Below are 20075 nucleotides of genomic sequence, written 5' to 3'. Positions count from 1 at the left end.
AGTCTCAGGGAGACAGCCCAAAGCGTCTCAAGGAGACAGCCCAAAGAGTCTCAGGGAGACAGCCAAAGAGTCTCAGGGAGACAGCCCAAAGAGTCTCTGGGAGACAGCCCAAAGAGTCTCAAGGAGACAGCCCAAAGAGTCTCAGGGAGACAGCCAAAGAGTTTCAGGGAGACAACCAAAGAGTCTGAGGGAGACAGCCAAAGAGTCTCAGGGAGACAGCCAAAGAGTCTCAGGGAGACAGCCAAAGTCTCAAGTGGAGACAGCAAAGAGTCAAAGGGAGACAACCAAAGAGTCTCAGGGAGACAGCCAAAGAGTCTCAGGGAGACAGCCAAAGAGTCTCAGGGAGACAGCCAAAGAGTCTCAGGGAGACAACCAAAGAGCCACAGGGAGACAGCCAAAGAGTCTCAAGGAGACAGCCAAAGAGTCTCAGGGAGACAACCAAAAAGCCTCAGGGAGACAGCCAAAGAGTCTCAGGGAGACAGCATAAAGAGTCTCAGGGAGACAGCCAAAGAGTCTCAGGGAGACAGCCAAAGAGTCTCAGGGAGACAGCCAAAGAGTCTCAGGGAGACAGCCAAAGAGTCTCAGGGAGACAGCCAAAAAGTCTCAGGGAGCCAGCCAAAGAGCAACAGGGAGACAGCCAAAAAGTCTCAGGGCGACAGCCAAAGAGTCTCAGGGAGACAGCCAAAGTCTCACGTGGAGACAGCCAAAGAGTCTCAGGGAGACAACCAAAGAGTCTCAGGGAGACAGCCAAAGAGTCTCAGGGAGACAGCCAAAGAGTCTCAGGGAGACAGCCAAAGAGTCTCAGGGAGACAACCAAAGAGCCACAGGGAGACAGCCAAAGAGTCTCAGGGAGACAGCATATAGAGTCTCAGGGAGACAGCCAAAGAGTCTCAGGGAGACAGCCAAAGAGTCTCAGGGACACAGCCAAAGAGTCTCAGGGAGACAGCCAAAGAGTCTCAGGGAGACAGCCAAAAAGTCTCAGGGAGCCAGCCAAAGAGCAACAGGGAGACAGCCAAAAAGTCTCAGGGAGACAGCGAAATAGTCTCAAGGAGACAGCCCAAAGAGTCTCAAGAAGACAGCCCAAAGAGTCTCAGGGAGATAGCAAAAGAGTCACAGGGAGACAGCCAAAGAGTCTCACGGAGACAGCCAAAGAGTCACAGGGAGACAGCAAAAGAGTCTCAGGGAGACAGACCAAAGAGTCTCAAGGAGACAGCCAATGAGTCACGGGGAGACAGCCAAAGAGTCTCAGGGAGACAGCCAAAGAGTCTCAGGGAGACAGCCCAAAGAGTCTCCGGGAGACAGCAACAGAGTCTCAGGGAGACAGCCAAAGAGTCTCAGGGAGACAGCCAAAGAGTCTCAGGGAGACAGCCAAAGAGTCACAGGGAGACAGCCCAAAGAGTCTCAAGGAGACAGCCCAAAGAGTCTCAGGGAGACAGCCGAAGAGTCTCAGGGAGACAGCCCAAAGAGTCTCAGGGAGACAGTCCAAAGCGTCTCAAGGAGACAGCCCAAAGAGTCTCAGGGAGACAGCCAAAGAGTCTCAGGGAGACAGCCCAAAGAGTCTCAGGGAGACAGCCCAAAGAGTCTCAAGGAGACAGCCCAAAGAGTCTCAGGGAGACAGCCAAAGAGTTTCAGGGAGACAACCAAAGAGTATCAGGGAGACAGCCAAAGAGTCTCAGGGAGACAGCCAAAGAGTCTCAGGGAGACAGCCAAAGTCTCACGTGGAGACAGCCAAAGAGTCTCAGGGAGACAACCAAAGAGTCTCAGGGAGACAGCCAAAGAGTCTCAGGGAGACAGCCAAAGAGTCTCAGGGAGACAGCCAAAGAATCTCAGGGAGACAGCCAAAGAGTCTCAGGGAGACAGCCAAAGAGTCTCAGGGAGACAGCCAAAGAGTCTCAGGGAGACAGCCCAAAGAGTCTCAGGGAGACAGCCAAAGAGTCTCAGGGAGACAGCCAAAGAGTCACAGGGGGACAGTCAAAGAGTCTCAGAGAGACAGCCCAAAGAGTCTCAGGGAGACAGCCAAAGTGTCTCAGAGAGACAGCCAAAAGAGTCTCAGGGAGACAGCCAAAGAGTCTCAGGGAGACAGCCAAAGAATCTCAGGGAGACAGCCAAAGAGTCTCGGGGAGACAGCCAAAGAGTCTCAAGGAGACAGCCCAAAGAGTCTCAGAGAGACAGCCCAAAGAGTCTCAAGGGGGACAGCCAAAGAGTCTCAGGGAGACAGCCAAAGAGTCTCAGGGAGACAGCCAAAGAGTCTCAGGGAGACAGCCCAAAGAGTCTCAGCGAGACAACCAAAGAGTCTCAGGGAGACAACCAAAGAGTCTCAGGGAGACAGCCAAAGGGTCTCAGGGAGACAGCCCAAAGAGTCTCAGTGAGACAGCCAAAGAGTCTCAGGGAGACAGCCCAAAGATTCTCAGGGAGAGAGGCAAAGAGTCTCAGGGAGACAGCCAAAGAGTCTCAGGAAGACAGCCAAAGACTCACTTGGAGACAGCCAAAGAGTCTCAGGGATACAGCCCAAAGAGTCTCAGGGAGACAACCAAAGAGTCTCAGGGAGACAGCCAAAGAGTCTCAGCGAGACAGCCAAAGAGTCTCAGGGGGACAGCCAAAGAATCTCGGGGAGACAGCCAAAGAGTCTCGGGGAGACAGCGAAAGTCAGGCGGAGACAGCCAAAGAGTCTCAAGGAGACAACCAAAGAGTCACAGGGAGACAGCCAAAGAGTCTCAGGGAGACAGCCAAAGAGTCTCAGGGAGACAGCCTTAGAGTCACAGGGAGACAGCCAAAGAGTCTGAGGGAGACAACCCAAAGAGTCTCAGGGAGACAGCCAAAGACTCACAGGGACACAGCTAAAGAGTCTCAGGGAGACAGCCAAAGAGTCTCAGGGAGACAGCCCAAAGAGTCTCAGGGAGACAACCAAAGAGTCTCAGGGAGACAGCCAAAGAGTCACGGGGAGACAGCCAAAGAGTCTCAGGGAGACACCCAAAGAGTCTCAAGGAGACAGCCAAATACTCTCAGGGACACAGCCAAAGAGTCTCAGGGGGACAGCCAAAGAGTCTCAGGGGGACAGCCAAAGAGTCTCAGGGGGACAGCCAAAGAGTCACAGTGAGACAGCAAAAGAGTCTCAAGGAGACAGCCCAAAGAGTCTCAGGGAGACAGCCAAAGAGTCTCAGGGAGACAGCCCAAAGAGTCTCAGGGAGACAGCCAAAGAGTCACAGGGAGACAGCCCAAAGCGTCTCAAGGAGACAGCCCAAAGAGTCTCAGGGAGACAGCCAAAGAGTCTCAGGGAGACAGCCCAAAGAGTCTCTGGGAGACAGCCCAAAGAGTCTCAAGGAGACAGCCCGAAGAGTCTCAGGGAGACAGCCCAAAGTCTCTCAGGGAGACAGCCAAAGAGTCTCAGGGAGACAACCAAAGAGTCACCCCGAGCCCTCATTACTTTGACTGTGGCATTGTCTTTGAGCTGTCTAACGCCTTTTTGGCGTCCTCAGGTCGAGCCACAAATTGGGTCGAGGCTCAAAAGGAAGTCGTCCCTTGGTGTGGACCAACCAGTTTCAAGGACAATGCATCATATATGATCAGAGTGTGTGTGTTTTTTTCTTTGTATTTTGACCACAGGTATTGTGGTTAATGCCGTGAAAAGGTTTCAGTTTTGTCGTCAGAAAATAAAAGAGGGGGAGAAAAAAAACCTCTTAGTATATTTTGGGTACTGGCAAAGGAGGTCTAATGATGAGTAACACTGAGTTCAGTCTCTGCTTCTCGCTCCATTGTGTCCGGGTGAATAGTGGGCAAGGTTTTCCGCATTCCTCCATGCCAGCTGGCTCGACAAATGAACAACAACAAAAAACGAATGTGATCGCTGCGGCTGCGTTTTTTTTGTTACATTTCAAAGTTTGAGTTTCACGCCTTTTGGCGTCTTCTGGTCCAACACCAGTGGAGACTGAGCTCTAAGAAAAGCCGTCAATCAAATTCAAGGACAGTGCCAATATTATTATCAGAGTTGTCTTTTTTGTTTGCATTTTGACTGCTTGTGTTGTGGTTATTGCAAACATGATGCCTTGTATAGAGGTGTCAGTTTTTGTGCCAGATAAAAGGGTAAAAACCTATTACTATATCTAGTTACTGGCAAAGGAGGTCTCATAATGTACGTGCTTACCCCGAGCTCTCAGTACTCTGATGGTGCGCTGTTTTTGAGTGGTACGCCTTTTGGCATCTTCTGGTCCAACACCAGTGGAGACTGGGCTCTAAGAAAAGCCGTCTCGGGTGTGGACCAATCAAATTCAAGGACAGTGCCAATATTATTATCAGAGTTGTCTTTTTTGTTTGCATTTTGACTGCTTGTGTTGTGGTTATTGCAAACATGATGCCTTGTATAAAGGTGTCAGTTTTTGTGCCAGATAAAAGGGTACAAACCTATTATTATATATTGTTACTGGCAAAGGATGTCTCATAATGTACATGCTTACCCCGAGCTCTCAATACTCTGATGGTGCGCTGTTTTTGAGTTGTACGCCTTTTGGCGTCTTCTGGTCCAACACCAGTGGAGACTGGGCTCTAAGAAAAGCCGTGTCAGGTGTGGACCAATCAAATTCAAGGACAGTGCATATTATCAGAGTTGTCTTTTTTTGTTTGCATTTTGACTGCTTGTGTTGTGGTTATTGCAAACATGATCCCTTGTAATAAGGTGTCAGTTTTTGTGCCAGATAAAAGGGTAAAAACCGATTACGTTTTCTTGACTTTGTTAAGGAGCGGGCATGGAGCGAGGTGACCAACACGCACACTCTGAACTTAAAGGAACAAACCGTGCGATGGAATGAACTTCCGTCTATTTAAAAAAAAAGCGTTGTCCTCCAAGGTTATTCTTCAACAACACTACCGCACGCTTTTGTGGTCATCGTAGCGTTCCATAGTGACCCATTCTCTGTCGTATTTATGTAAAAATGTATAATTATCTTTGCGTTGAATTACGTTCGAGATTAAATTATAGAACAACAAAAAATAACGACAGCCAACGAGTCACAAGCGGAGAGGGGGTGGGGGGTGGATGGCTTGTAGCGTGCAACGATCCTCTCTCCATTGTGTCCGGGTGAACAGTGGGCAAGGTTTTCCGCATTCCCCCATGCCAGCTGGCTGGACAAATTAACAACAACAACAACGAATGCGATCGCTGCGATGGCGTTTTTTGCGTTGCCTTCGAAGTTTTATGACTTTGTTAGGGTAGAAAAAAAAAGAACCGTTACAGAGAAATAAAAGTTTTAAATAAAAAGGAATACAAGTTTTAAATAAAAAGGAATACAAGTTTTAAATAAAAAGGAATACAAGTTTTAAATAAAAGGAATACAAGTTTTAAATAAAAGGAATACAAGTTTTAAATATGAAGGAATACAAGTTTTAACTAAAAAGGAATACAAGTTTTAAATAAAAAGGAATACAAGTTTTAAATAAAAAGGAATACAAGTTTTAAATAAAAAGGAATAAAAGTTTTAAATAAAAAGGAATAAAAGTTTTAAATAAAAAGGAATACAAGTTTTAAATAAAAAGGAATACAAGTTTTAAATCTAACAGGAATACAAGTTTTAAATAAAAAGGAATACAAGTTTTAAATATAAAGGAATACAAGTTTTAAATATAAAGGAATACAAGTTTTAAATAAAAAGGAATACAAGTTTTAAATCTAAAAGGAATACAAGTTTTAAATAAAAAAGGAATACAAGTTTTAAATAAAAAGGAATACAAGTTTTAAATAAAAAGGAATACAAGTTTTAACTAAAAAGGAATACAAGTTTTAAATACAACTTTTATTCCCTTTTTGTTGAAATAAAACTTTTTACGAAGTAATAAAGGTTTAAAGGGAAAAAAAAAACCCTTTGAAACAAAGCAACTAAAACTTTGGCGGATATTTGCACCGCGGGGACACCTACGAATCGACGTGACGGGGGAGGAAGGAAATTAACGCACAGCAAGGTGAAAAAAATTCGGCTAGGGGCCGTCCCATAAATGACGTCACGCGATTTTGGACGATTGTTGACCCCTCCCCCCTCGTCACACGGCGTGACAAAAAGTCAGACCCCTCCCCCCCCCACCTCAAATATGACGTCACAAAGCTCTGCCCCCCCATCCGCCACCCCCCCCCCCCAAAACCATAAAACTTGCTTCAAATCGCTTTAAACTGTTGTCACATCGTAGTGCGTTTTTAAACGTGGCGCTGCACTCTGATGTTGTAGGAGAAATTTATTAAAAAAGCCTCTTTAATTAAGTAGAACGTTTTGATTTAAAGCTTTCGTGACTGCAGTAATTCATATTCTTAGTTTTTTCGGTAAAGTCACGTTGAAGAGAAACAACAAAATAATAAAATATATATAAATATATTTTTATATATTTAAAATAGAAAAAACCAAGAATATAAGTAGAACGTGTTGTCTATGTTTATTGATCAAGTTGCGCATTTTGACGCGACGTTTCTCAAACCCCCCACTCCCACCCCCCTCCCCGTCACGCATCGTCACAGATGCCTGACCCCACCAGCCCCCACCCCACCCCCACCCCCCCTCCCCTAGGTGCGTGACGTCATTTATGGACGGCCCCCTATGCAAAAGCGCCGCAGATTTGTCGTGCCCGTGACACTGCGTTGTGAACGTGCGTGAGACCCGGTCTAGTCCTGCGCTATCATTGAAGGTTTCGGGATATCACGGCGCTGATGCATTGTTCAGTCCGGTACTGGGTTGTCATGGACGTCACAGTGGTGCGTGTCTCACTCCGATTGTGCCAGCGATGGACTCTTGCATCACTGGAATGTACAGTAGACTAGTACACACAACACTGCTATACACTACTGCTGTACACTACACTACTACACTATACACTACACTAAACACTACACTACTATACACTACTACTATACACTACACTATACACTACACTAGTACACACAACACTGCTATACCCTACTACTGTACACTACGCTACTACACTATACACTATACTACTGTACACTACTATACACTACACTATACACTACTCTATACACTACACTATACACTACACTACTACACTACACTAGTACACACAACACTACTATACACTACTACTATACACTACACTTTACACTACACTAGTACACACAACACTACTATACACTACACTATACACTACACTATACACTACACTAGTACACATAACACTACTATACACTACACTATACACTACACTATACACTACACTATACACTACACTAGTACACACAACACTACTATACACTACACTATTACACTATACACTACACTAGTACACACAACACTACTATACACTGCTACTATACACTACACTATACACTACACTAGTACACACAACACTACTATACACTACACTATACACTACACTACTATACACTACACTACTACACTACTATACACTACACTATACACTACACTAGTACACACAACACTACTATACACTACCCTACTACACTATACACTACACTATACACTACACTAGTACACACAACACTACTATACACTAATACTATACACTACACTATACACTAAACTATACACTACACGATACACTACACTACTACACTATACACTACACTATACACTAAACTATACACTACACTATACACTACACTACTACACTATACACTACACTATACACTACACTATACACTACACTAGTACACACAACACGACTATACACTACACTACTACACTTTACACTACACTAAACACTACACTATATACTACGCTAGTACACACGACACTACTATACACTACTACTATATATTACACTATACACTACACTATACACTGCACTATACACTACACTAGTACACACAATACTACTATACACTACTACTATACACTACACTACTACACACAACACTATACACTACACTATACACTACACTATACACTACACTAGTACACACAACACTACTATACACTACACTATACACTGCACTATACACTACACTAGTACACACAATACTACTATACACTACTACTATACACTACATTACTACACACAACACTATACACTACACTATACACTATACTATACACTACACTACTATACACAACACTACTATACACTACACTATAATAAATGACGTCACGCACCTAAGGGGGGGGGGGTGGTCAGACATTTGTGACGATGTGTGACGAGGGGGGGGGGGAATTGATAAATGTGACGTCACACCAAATGCGCAACTTTATAAATAAAAATAAAGACAACACGTTCTACTTAATTAAATAGACTTTTAAATAAATGTTTTCTCATTACAACTTCAGAGTGCAGCGCCACATTAAATACGCACTACAATGTGACAATATCTTCTTTGGTTCTTTCGGAAAGTCACCACGTAGAATGAGAACAAAATAATAAAATAACACAATAAAACTCTCGCGACGTTTCGGCCACAACACAAGTGGCCTTCTTCAGGTGAAAGGAACAGACCTGTCGGGACGACGGAGCTACAATCTCATTCTACGTGGTGACTTTACCGAAAGAACCAAGGAAGATTAATCTTTGCAGTCACGAAAGCTTTAAATCGAAATGTGACAATAGTTTAAAGCGATTTGAAGCATATTCTTAGCTCTTTCGGTAAATTCACGTTGGGGAGGGGGGGGGGGGTGGGGGGGGCAGAGCTTTGTGACGTCATATTTGAGGGGGGCGGGTCTAACTTTTTGTGACGTCGTATGACGAAAGGGGGGGCGGGGGTGGTCAAAAATCGTCCAAAATCGCGTGACGTCATTTATGAACGGCCCTTAAATAGATAAATAAACATATACTCTTTGGTTCTATTGGGTAAAGTCACGTAGGTGAAAATAAAATAGCAAAAAATCACGACGTTTCGGCCACAACACAAGCGGCCTTCATCAGGTGAAGGGAGTGGAAGAAGCCACGCTTAGATCACGACCTTTAAGCTGTGTGAGAAGATACAGAAGACCAAGCGCCTTGACAAAGGAATTAGCATATAATTTAGCATTGAAATGGCTCATTGAAATAGCTAAGTTAAAGCATACACAACCGCAGAGGCACCCCTTGACAAAGGAATTAGCATCGAATTTAGCGTCGAAATGGCTGAGTCGTTCGCTTGTAACTGGTCACAGAAATAGCTGCGTTAAAGTCAGAGCATACACATTCACCGAGGCACCTGGTACTCATCAAACAGGAGCATTTAGCGAAGCACAGCCACGCTCAGACAAGGAGGCACCGTCACGGCGGAATTCCACTTTCCTGGCTCCGAGGCCGTCCATGAATGGCGTCTCGCGATTTTGGACGATTTTTGGACCGCCCTCCCCCTCGTCACACGGCGTCACAAAAGGTCAGACCCCCTCCCCCCAAATATGACGTCACAAAGCTCTGCCCCCCCTCCCCCCTTCCAAAAACCATATTTCCATTTTGAAAATAAAACATAGTAGTGCGTATTAAATAAAAAAATACATCGCTTTAAACTATCGTCATAGTAGTGCGTATTAAATACGCACTACTATGACGATAGCTTAAAGCGATGTTTTTTTTTGGGGGGGGGGGGTCAGAGCTTTGTGACGTCATATTTGAGGGGGGGGGGTCTGACTTTTCGTGAAGCCATGTGACGAGGTGGGAGGGAGGGGGGGTCAACAATCGTCCCAAAATTGCGTGACGTCATTCATGGACGTTCCCCCTTTTATGCAATTTAGCCTCCTGGATTTCCCGCGGGATCCCGCCATTATTTCACCGTTCTATTAACGTTCGCCTCCTCTGTATGTGATTGGCGATTGCTTTTGGCGCGTGGTTTACTTTTGTTCTGTACAACACTTGTCCAACCCTCGTGAACGTGTCGCTACGCCTTCAACCCATTGTGCAGGTGGGATTGGAGCACTGTGGCATGGAAGGCGCTCGATAAATAAAGGTTACGATTTACAGGAAAACCTCGCCCATCGTGGCTTCGGCGATCGCGTGTTCCAGCTCTGCGCGGTTTACATGATGAGCTCTGTTTTCCTGAACACAGGGGGGTTGATGACGTCTTAGCTATACACGGTTTATATGATGAGCTCTGTTTTCCGGAACACAAGGGGGTTGATGACGTCTTAGCTATACACGGTTTATATGATGAGCTCTGTTTTCCGGAACACAGGGGGGGTGATGACGTCTTAGCTATAGACGGTTTATATGATGAGCTCTGTTTTCCTGAACACAGGGGGGGTGATGACGTCTTAGCTATACACGGTTTATATGATGAGCTCTGTTTTCCTGAACACAGGGGGGTTGATGACGTCTTAGCTATACACGGTTTATATGATGAGCTCTGTTTTCCTGAACACAGGGGGGTGATGACGTCTTAGCTATACACGGTTTACATGATGAGCTCTGTTTTCCTGAACACAGGGGGGGTGATGACGTCTTGGCTATACACGGTTTATATGATGAGCTCTGTTTTCCTGAATACAGGGGGGTGATGACGTCTTAGCTATACACGGTTTACATGATGAGCTCTGTTTTCCAGAACACAGGGGGGGTGATGACGTCTTAGCTATACACGGTTTACATGATGAGCTCTGTTTTCCTGAACACAGGGGGGTTGATGACGTCTTAGCTATAGACGGTTTACATGATGAGCTCTGTTTTCCAGAACACAGGGGGGTGATGACGTCTTAGCTATAGACGGTTTACATGATGAGCTCTGTTTTCCGGAACACAGGGGGGGTGATGACGTCTTAGCTATACACGGTTTACATGATGAGCTCTGTTTTCCTGAACACAGGGGGTGATGACGTCTTGGCTATACACCAGACATGGGCAAAGTACGGCCCCCGGGCCGTATACGGCCCGTTGGGCTTTTAAATCCGGCCCGCTGAACTTGTCCAAATATTATTATTAAATTAAATGTTTTCCTTTCTCCTGTAATGCCCCCATTTCCACATTAGATGGCGCACTTTGACCGGGAGTTACGACATGTTTTTGTATCGTTCATGCTCGTGCAATTTGTTAAATTGCCTTGCAGATAAATGCTTCGCTACCTGTTAAAGGCCAAATCCTTTCACGTAATGATTTTTAACACGTCATTTATATTAGTTCACACAAACGCTCCATCCATCTGTTACTGGCCCGGCCCCTCTGTCAAATTTTAGAACCCATTGTAGCCCGCGAGTCAAAAAATTTGCCCACCCCTGCTATATACGGTTTATATGATGAGCTCTGTTTTCCTGAACACAGGGGGGTGGTGACGTTTAGCTAAAGACGGTTTACTTGATGAGGTCTGTTTTCCAGAACACAGGGGGGTGATGACGTCTTAGCTATACGTGGTTTATATGATGAGCACTGTTTTCCGGAACAGAGGGGGGTGATGACGTCTTAGCTATAGACGGTTTACATGATGAGGTCTGTTTTCCTGAACACAGGGGGGTGATGACGTCTTAGCTATACACGGTTTACATGATGAGCTCTGTTTTCCTGAACACAGGGGGGTGATGACGTCTTAGCTATACACGGTTTACATGATGAGCTCTGTTTTCCAGAACACAGGGGGGTGATGACGTTTTAGCTATACACGGTTTATATGATGAGCTCTGTTTTCCAGAACACAGGGGGGTGATGACGTCTTAGCTATACACGGTTTACATGATGAGCTCTGTTTTCCAGAACACAGGGGGTGATGACGTCTTAGCTATACACGGTTTACATGATGAGCTCTGTTTTCCAGAACACAGGGGGGTGATGACGTCTTGGCTATACACGGTTTATATGATGAGCTCTGTTTTCCGGAACACAGGGGGGTGATGCTTCGGCTATACACGGTTTACATGATGAGCTCTGTTTTCCAGAACACAGGGGGGTGATGACGTCTTAGCTATACACGGTTTACATGATGAGCTCTGTTTTCCAGAACACAGGGGGTGATGACGTCTTAGCTATACACGGTTTACATGATGAGCTCTGTTTTCCAGAACACAGGGGGGTGATGACGTCTTGGCTATACACGGTTTATATGATGAGCTCTGTTTTCCGGAACACAGGGGGGTGATGCTTCGGCTATACACGGTTTACATGATGAGCTCTGTTTTCCGGAACACAGGGGGGTGATGACGTCTTAGCTATGCACGGTTTACATGATGAGCTCTGTTTTCCGGTACACAGGGGGGTGATGACGTCTTAGCTATACACGGTTTACATGATGAGCTCTGTTTTCCTGAACACAGGGGGGTGATGACGTCTTAGCTATAGACGGTTTATATGATGAGCTCTGTTTTCCTGAATACAGGGGGGTGATGACGTCTTAGCTATACACGGTTTATATGATGAGCTCTGTTTTCCTGAACACAGGGGGGTGATGACGTCTTAGCTATACACGGTTTACATGATGAGCTCTGTTTTCATGAACACAGGGGGGTGATGACGTCTTAGCTATAGACGGTTTACATGATGAGCTTTGTTTTCCAGAACACAGGGGGGTGATGACGTCTTAGCTATACACGGTTTACATGATGAGCTCTGTTTTCCAGAACACAGGGGGTGATGACGTCTTGGCTATACACCAGACATGGGCAAAGTACGGCCCCCGGGCCGTATACAGCCCGTTGGGCTTTTTAATCGGGCCCGCTGAACTTGTCCAAATATTATTATTAAATTAAATTTTACCTTTCTCCTGTAATGCCCACATTTCCCCAATAGATGGCGCACTTTGACCGGGAGTTACGACATGTTTTTGTATCGTTCATGCTCGTGCAATTTGTTAAATTGCCTTGCAAATTAATGCTTCGCTACCTGTTAAAGGCCAAATCCTTTCATGTAATTATTTTTGACACGTCATTTATATTAGTTCACACAAACGCTCCATCCATCTGTTACTGGCCCAGCCCCTCTGTCAAATTTTATAACCCATTGTGGCCCGCGAGTCAAAAAATTTGCCCACCCCTGCTATACACGGTTTATATGATGAGCTCTGTTTTCCTGAACACAGGGGGGTTGATGACGTCTTAGCTATAGACGGTTTACTTGATGAGCTCTGTTTTCCGGAACACAGGGGGGTGATGACGTCTTAGCTATACGCGGTTTATATGATGAGCTCTGTTTTCCTGAACACAGGGGGGTGATGACGTCTTAGCTATACACGATTTACATGATGAGCTCTGTTTTCCAGAACACAGGGAGGTGATGACGTCTTAGCTATACATGGTTTACATGATGAGCTCTGTTTTCCTGAACACAGGGGGGTGATGACGTCTTAGCTATACACGGTTTATATGATGAGCTCTGTTTTCCGGAATACAGGGGGGTTGATGACGTCTTAGCTATACACGGTTTACATGATGAGCTCTGTTTTCCGGAACACAGGGGGGTGATGACGTCTTAGCTATAGACGGTTTACATGATGAGCTCTGTTTTCCAGAACACAGGGGGGGGGTGATGATGTCTTAGCTATAGACGGTTTACATGATGAGCTCTGTTTTCCTGAACACAGGGGGGTGATGACGTCTTAGCTATACACGGTTTATATGATGAGCTCTGTTTTCCGGAATACAGGGGGGTTGATGACGTCTTAGCTATAGACGGTTTACATGATGAGCTCTGTTTTCCTGAACACAGGGGGGTGATGCTTCGGCTATACGCGGTTTACCTAATGACCTCTGTTATCTGGAACACGGAGGGGTGGGAGGGCGGTGATGTTTCACTTTTAGCACAACTCAGAACACGCACCGTTTCCATGACGCAGAAACGCGTTTTGACAACGGTGCGTCTATGACGAACTACTTTCTCGAGCCGCGCGGCTGAACACGGGGCAGTGATAGGGCATGCGGAGTGATGCGGTCTTCATTTTTCTTTCGTATGGCATTGTTGGGGATTGCAACAGATTACAAATTGACGTCGAGATTTGATATCCATTCGCATGAGCCGATTGGGCGGTCGCCCACAATAAGTTTAACGAGATTTCCACAAACTGGAAATCTCGTAAAATGTTTCACTCATGGAGAAAAGTGTCCACATCTTCCACGCATCGTCCAGATTCGATTGAAGGAGGACCAGGATCTTCCTCGGTAGGTCAGATCCGGGTTCTACTGTGAGTGGTGAATGGGGTGCTTGATGATTCCTTGCAAAAGCTGCAACCTATTCGGTGTTTGAACATCTTAACGCAACTCTTGCTCTATTACTACCAGAAAGGGCAAAACCGATTCTTATTTTCATTCGACATTATACACCACACTATACACTATATACTACACACTATATACTACACTACACTATACACTACACTATAGACTATATACTACACTCTTATACACTACACTATATACTACACTACACTATACGCTATATTCTACACTACTTTACACTACACTATACACTATATACTACACTACACTATACACTATATACTACACTACTATACACTACTATACACTACACTATACACTATATACTACACTACACTATACACTATATACTACACTACTATACACTACACTATACACTACACTATACACTATATACTACAATACACTATACACTATATACTACACTACTTTACACTATACTATATACTACACTACTATACACTACACTATACACTACACTATACACTATATACTACACTACTTTACACTATACACTATATACTACACTACTATACACTACACTTTCCACTACACTATACACTACACTATACACTACTACACACTACACTACTATACACTACACTATACACTACACTATACTATATACTACTATACACTACGCTACATACTACACTACTTTACACTACACTATACACTACACTATACTATTATACACTACACTATATACTACACTACTTTACACTACACTATACACTACACTATATACTACTATACACTACACTATATACTACACTACACTATACACTACACTATACACTATATACTACACTACTATACACTACACTCTATACTACTGTTGAGGAGTAGAGGGGTGACGGAATGTCACACTCGCCTCCGGAGGAGTGACGTCATGTCCCCTCGGGGTATTTGAGGGAGGACCGGTGACGTGTTCGGGGTCTTCGCGAGGAGCCGGGGTCGTGAGCGGTAGAGACGTGGGGACCCAGGGTAGGGGGGCTACTTGACCCGGCTGGCCGAGTTGGTCAGCGCTGTGGGGAGAGCCCGTTAGCCTGGGGGGGGGGGGGGGGGCGTAGGGATTCCCAGTACCTTTCACCTGGGGAGATTTAGCTTAACCACCAAGTCCCGTGTTAGCCCTTCCCCAAAAGCTAGGCGACAGCCCTTAATAAACTGTTGGCATCAGCCCCGACAACTTCTGCCTTCCGTACCAGGGTGAACTTTAACAACAACAAGCCCTGGTTCTCAGCAAAGCTCAGAAGGTTGAGGTTGGAGAAGGAGGAAGCGTTTAGGAGTGGGGATAGAGACAGATTCAAGGAGTCGAAGAACAGGTTTAGCAAAGCGGTGAGAGAGGCTAAACGACTATACTCAGAGAGACTAAAACACCAGTTCTCTAATAACGACTCTGCTTCTGTCTGGAGAGGGCTCGGGCAGATCACCAACTACAAACCCAGAGCCCCCCACACCACTAACGACTCCCGCCTAGCCAACGACCTGAACGAGTTCTACTGCAGATTTCAAAGACAATTGGACTGTCCTGAACTACCCCTTCCCACCCAAGAGGCCCCATCTCCCACCCATACTACAGAGACGACTCTCTCCTTTCAGGAGGGAGAAGTTAATAGACTTTTCAAGAGGCAGAATCCACGCAAAGCAGCAGGGCCGGACTCTGTCTCTCCAGCCACCCTCAGGCACTGCGCTGACCAGCTGTCTCCGGTGTTCACCAACATCTTTAACACCTCCCTGGAGACATGCCATGTACCAGCCTGTTTCAAGTCCTCCACCATCATCCCTGTGCCCAAAAAGCTAAGGCCAACAGGACTTAATGATTACAGACCGGTCGCCCTTACATCTGTGGTAATGAAGTCTTTTGAGCGCCTGGTCCTGGCACACCTCAAAGCCATCACAGACCATCTCCTGGACCCCCTTCAGTTTGCCTACAGAGCCAACAGGTCTGTGGACGACGCAGTTAACATGGCCCTCCACTTCACCCTACAGCATCTGGACGCCCCAGCATCCTATGCTAGGATCCTGTTTGTGGACTTCAGCTCTGCCTTCAACACCATCATCCCTGCCCTGCTTCCGGACAAGCTCTTCCAGCTGAACGTGCCCTACTCCACCTGCATGTGGTTCACAGACTTCCTGTCTGACAGGAAGCAGTGCGTTAAGCTGAGAACACAAGTCTCTGACTCCAGGTCCATCAGCACCGGAACTCCTCAGGGCTGCGTCTTTTCCCCACTGCTCTTCTCCCTGTATACCAACAGCTGCACCTCCAATCATCTGTCCGTCAAACTCTTGAAGTTTGCGGACGACACCACCCTCATTGGGCTGATCTCTGGTGGGGATGAGTCTGACTATAGGTGGGAAGCTGACAACCTGGTGACCTGGTGTAGCCAGAACAACTTAGAGCTAAATGCTCTAAAGACAGTTGAGATGGTTGTGGACTTCAGGAAATACAGCCCCACTCACCCCCATCACCCTGTTAGACTCCCCAGTCAAAATTGTAGAGTCCTTCCGCTTCCTGGGCACTATTCTCTCCCGGGACCTCAAGTGGGAACTGAACATCAGCTCCCTCACCAAGAGAGCTCAACAGAGGATGTACTTTCTACGGCAGCTGAAGAAATTCAACCTGCCAAAGACAATGATGGTGCAATTCTATACAGCAATCATTGAATCCATCCTCACCTCCTCCATAACCGTCTGGTACGCTGCTGCCAGTGCCAAGGACAAGAGCAGACTGCAGCGTATCATCCACACTGCTGAGAAGGTAATTGCCTGCAATCTACCAACCTTCGAGGACCTGCACACGACAAGGACCATGAGGCGAGCGAGGAAGATTGTGGCCGATTCCTCCCACCCTGGACACTCTCTGTTCCAGCTACTCCCCTCCGGCAGAAGGCTTCGGTCCATCAGGACCAAAACCTCACGCCATAAAAACAGTTTCTTCCCATCTGCTGCTGGCCTGTTAAACAAGGCCAAGGGCTTAGACTGATTTTAACATTTTATATACATAATGAAACCTTGCCGATATTAACTATGTTAACCTATTTGTATTTTTTATTTTTAAATTATATCTTAAAGCTATTTTATATTCGATATTTATTCAATTTTAAATACTTCAGCCCCTTGGTGTTAGTTAGACTTTTAACCCTTATTATTATAGTAAGACTTGTTTAAAACTTATTTAAGATTTTAGATTCCTATATGTTGAATGTATGCACCATCCTGCCAAAGTAAATTCCGTGTCGGTGTGAATTTTCATGGCGAATAAAACCCTTTCTGATTCTGATTCTGACATACACACACAGACACAAAGATCTCCCATGTAGACTGTAACAGACTGTAGGGGCAAGTACTGTTAGTAGCCAGCAGCTTACATACACATACAGTGACAAAGATCCCCCGTGTGGCCTGGGACAGGCTGTAGGGCAAGTGCTTTTAGTAGGCAGCAGCTTACATACACACAGTGACAAAGATCCCCCGTGTAGCCTGTAAGAGGCTGTAGGGGCAAGTGCTGTTAGCGAGCACCTTTATAGGTCTCGCGATGTTTACACACCGCACCAGGTACTCGTTTGAGGCTGAGTCGACCTAGGGGAGGCCCAGGACCAGTTCACTGGTGATGGCCGTGAGCGGGGATCGAACCCCGGTCGCCGGGTTCGTAGCGCAGCGTAACGCTAACCACTACACTACCGCTCCCCACCACTACCACCACCACTCCCCACCACAACCACCACCACTACCGCGTTTTCAACAATAACTCTCATCGCAAAAATTATTTGAACGAACCCTTGGTGAACCAGCAGACGGCAAGGGAGTGGCTTACCGTGCACTCGATTGAACTGAAATATTTGATTTAAAGGGGGATGGAAGGATCCGCTCTGTGATTATTTGTATTGTGAATGACTCGGAGGGAAGGGTTTGGGGGGATGTTGTGGCAGGCACGGGCTCGAGTCGCACACTCGTGCCCTGACCTGAACCAATACCACTGACGTCACCACGGCGCCCGTGCCAGGCCAGGTGCACTTAGAGGCAGTCACCTTAAGGCTCGCTGCTGACAGGGTGCCCCAGGACAGAACCCAGTCGGTGCCATGGGTTGGCTGACTGTGATGACCGGTAGATGCACCACCAGCTGTACCCCCCTACTGTGCCAGGCTAGGTGCAGGAGGTCACGGGGGCAGACCCAGCAGGTGCCGTGGGTTGGCTGACTGAAATTTGAAAAAAGTGGCGGTCATTTTTTTTCTTCAAATTTTCTTGCTGTGGTTTCACACCTGATCATGATTGCTGCTTGTGTTGCAGTCGAAACGTCGTGAGAATTTTATTGTTTTATATTTTTATTATTTCATTGTTTACCCTTCTACGTGGTGACTTTACCCAAAGAACCAAGAATATGAACCCCAGCAGTCACGAAAGCTTTAAATCTAAATTTAATTTAACTTATTTAATAAACAGTAATAGGTTTTACCCTTTTAACTGGCACAAAAACTGACACCTTTATTCAAGGCATCATGTTTGCAATAACCACAACACAAGCAGTCAAAATTGCAAACATTTATTTAATAAATGTTTTCTCCTACAACATCAGAGTGCAGTGGGGGGAGGGGGGGCAGAGCTTTGTGACGTCATATTTGAGGGGGGGGGGTCTGACTTCTTGTGACGCCGTGTGACGGGGGGGGGGGTTAAAAATCGTCAAAAATCGCGTGACGTCATTTATAGACGGCCCCCGAGATGCACCGAGCCTGGCACTGCCCCGAAGCGGCAGCGTCCTTCGCGAGACTCCTCGGTAGGGGGCGATCTTGGCACCGCCGGTAGCGGTCATCGGCAAAGTCCACTCAGCTCGTGACGTCACCACGCCCCACGAACTCCCCCAACGATAAATTTTGATTTAAAGCTTTCGTGACTGCAGGGATTCACAATCTTGGTTCTGTCGGTGAAGTCACCACGTGGAGTGCCTCACTTCTCTAAACCAGCTTAAAAGACGCTACAAATCTTAACAACGTTCATTGAAGCTCTGTCGTCCCGACAGGTTTGTTCCTTTCACCTGAAGAAGGCCACTTGTGTTGTGGCCGAAACGTCATTAGAATTTTATTGTGTTATCTTATTTGATTAATTTATTATTTTATTCTCATTTTACGTGGTGACTTTACCGAAATAACCAAAGAAGATGAATCCTTGCAGTCACGAAAGCTTTAAATCGAAATACACTACTATACACTACACTCTATACTACTATACTCTACACTATATACTACACTATTTTACACTACACTATACACTACTATACACTACAATATACACTACTATACAGTACACTACTATACACTACACTATACACTACTATACAGTACACTACTATACACTACTATTCAGTACACTACTATACACCACACTATACACTATTATACAGTACACTACTATACACTACTATACAGTACACTACTACACACCACACTATACACTACACTACACACTCCACTATACACTACACTACTATACACTACACTATACACTACTATGCACTATACTATACACTACACAACGATACACTACAATTTACACTACACTATACACTACACTATACACTAGTGTTGTACTAGTAACAAATTGACATGTTTTGTTTACGTGACAAACCTTACTCATTGGCTGTGTCGGGTGGTGGCAGGTTTAACGACACATTTATATATTTTACGCGTTCTAACCCAAAAAAACCTCTATTAATGACTTCACCGTTATGTTACATTATCCAGGGGGGCATCGTTTTCACCATCACGCGTTTTTCGCATAACGCCTCACTTTTCAGGCATGCATGGAACCATTTGCCACTACTGATACCACTATTGCTACCACTACTACTACCACTACTACCACCACTATTACCACTACTACCACCACTACCGCTACCACTACTTCTACCACTACTGCTACTACTACTGTTACCACTACTACCACGACTACCAATACACCTACCACTATTACTATTGCCACCACTGCCACTACCACTACTACCACCACTAAAGCTACCACTAC

Source organism: Petromyzon marinus, chromosome 79 (assembly GCF_048934315.1).
Source record: "Petromyzon marinus isolate PM22_M1 ecotype Great Lakes invasive population chromosome 79, UKy_Petmar_22M1.pri1.0, whole genome shotgun sequence".
Classification (NCBI taxonomy): Eukaryota; Metazoa; Chordata; class Hyperoartia; order Petromyzontiformes; family Petromyzontidae; genus Petromyzon; species Petromyzon marinus.
The sequence above is the reverse complement of the archived record's forward strand: the minus strand, read 5'-3'. Positions refer to the sequence as shown.